We start from the raw sequence: 1,317 nt of genomic DNA, 5'->3' as shown, positions 1-1,317 counted from the left end.
CCAGCCCACGTACCCCGCCCCGGGGTACCCCCAAACCCGCTGGGGGGCCCGGGCAGCCCCCTACCCCCCGGCCCCCCCATACCCCTCAGGGGCTCCTGGCCCCCTCGGGGCCTCCCCTGTGCCCCATGGGACCCCGGGGTGCCCCCTGCAGCCCCCACCCCGGGGTGCCCCCCCTGTACCCCCCCGGGCTGGACAAGAAGGCAGCGAAGAAGATGAAGAAGAGGATGAAGAAGGCTCAGAAGAGGCACAAGGTGAGGGGGAGAGGTGGGGGACACACGGAGGGGTCACCCCTGGCCCCCCCCAGGCGCTCATGGCTGTCCTGTTCCCCGCAGCACTCTTCGTCCTCCTCCTCCTCCTCCTCCTCCAGCAGCGACTCCGACTGAGGCCACCGGCGCCTGTCTCCTGCCATGGCCACCCGTGACCACCCATGGCCTCCTGTGACCACCCGGGACCACCCGTGCCCTCCTGTGACCACCCGGGATCACCCGTGTCCTCCTGTGACCCCCCACGTGCCCACGACTGCCCCAGACCACCCATGTCCTCCTGGGTGCCGTGACCATCCATGGCCAGACATGACCACCTGGGACCACCTGTGTCCTCCCATGGCCAATCGTGTGCCCATGACCACCCAGGACCACTCATGTCCACCTGTGTGAAGCCATGACCACCCGTGTCCAGCTGGGAGCTCTCGTGTCCATCCATGACCACACATGACCAATGAGGACCACCCATGACCACCCATGCCCATCCATGACCACCTGGAACCACCCATGACCACCCGTGTCCACCTGGGACCTCTCATGTCCATCCATGACCACGTGTGACCAACAAGGACCACCCATGACCACATGTGACCAACGAGGACCACCCATGACCACCCGTGTCCACCTGGGACCTCTCGTGTCCATCCATGACCACACATGACCAACCAGGACCACCCATGACCACCCGTGTCCAGCTGGGACCTCCCGTGTCCATCCATGACCACGTGTGACCACCCATGTCCACCCATGACCCCCGTGCCCACCCGTGTCCCCATCCCCATCATGTCCTCACGCCCACGGGGTCCCCCCATGTCTCCTCACCCCGTGGTCCCGGGGTGGGGGGGCCCTGGGTGCCGGGGGGGGTTGCTGTGTGCTGGGGTGCCCCCGCTGCCCCCCAATAAAGCCCTGGGACACCCCGCTGCGTCAGCGTCTCTTTGCGCCGTTGGGGGGGGGACACGAACCCCCATCACGCATCCCCCTTGGGGGGAGCTGCCCCTTTGCCCCCAACCTGCCCCCACCCCCATGGCCCCTCCTGCCCCTATTGCCCCCATTC

General features: G+C 67.5%; 1 long non-coding RNA gene across 1 annotated transcript; it reads left to right on the top strand.

The window, feature by feature from the left end:
- The first annotated feature begins 151 nt into the window (after positions 1–151).
- LOC140644561 (uncharacterized) lies at positions 152–1,180 on the top strand. The gene is made up of 2 exons (XR_012039803.1): positions 152–251; positions 333–1,180. It is a non-coding gene; the product is annotated as an uncharacterized lncRNA (long non-coding RNA).
- Positions 1,181–1,317: the final 137 nt, after the last annotated feature.

This window comes from Ciconia boyciana, chromosome 27 (assembly GCF_034638445.1).
Source record: "Ciconia boyciana chromosome 27, ASM3463844v1, whole genome shotgun sequence".
Lineage (NCBI taxonomy): Eukaryota > Metazoa > Chordata > Aves > Ciconiiformes > Ciconiidae > Ciconia > Ciconia boyciana.
This window is presented reverse-complemented; position numbering and strand designations above follow the sequence as displayed.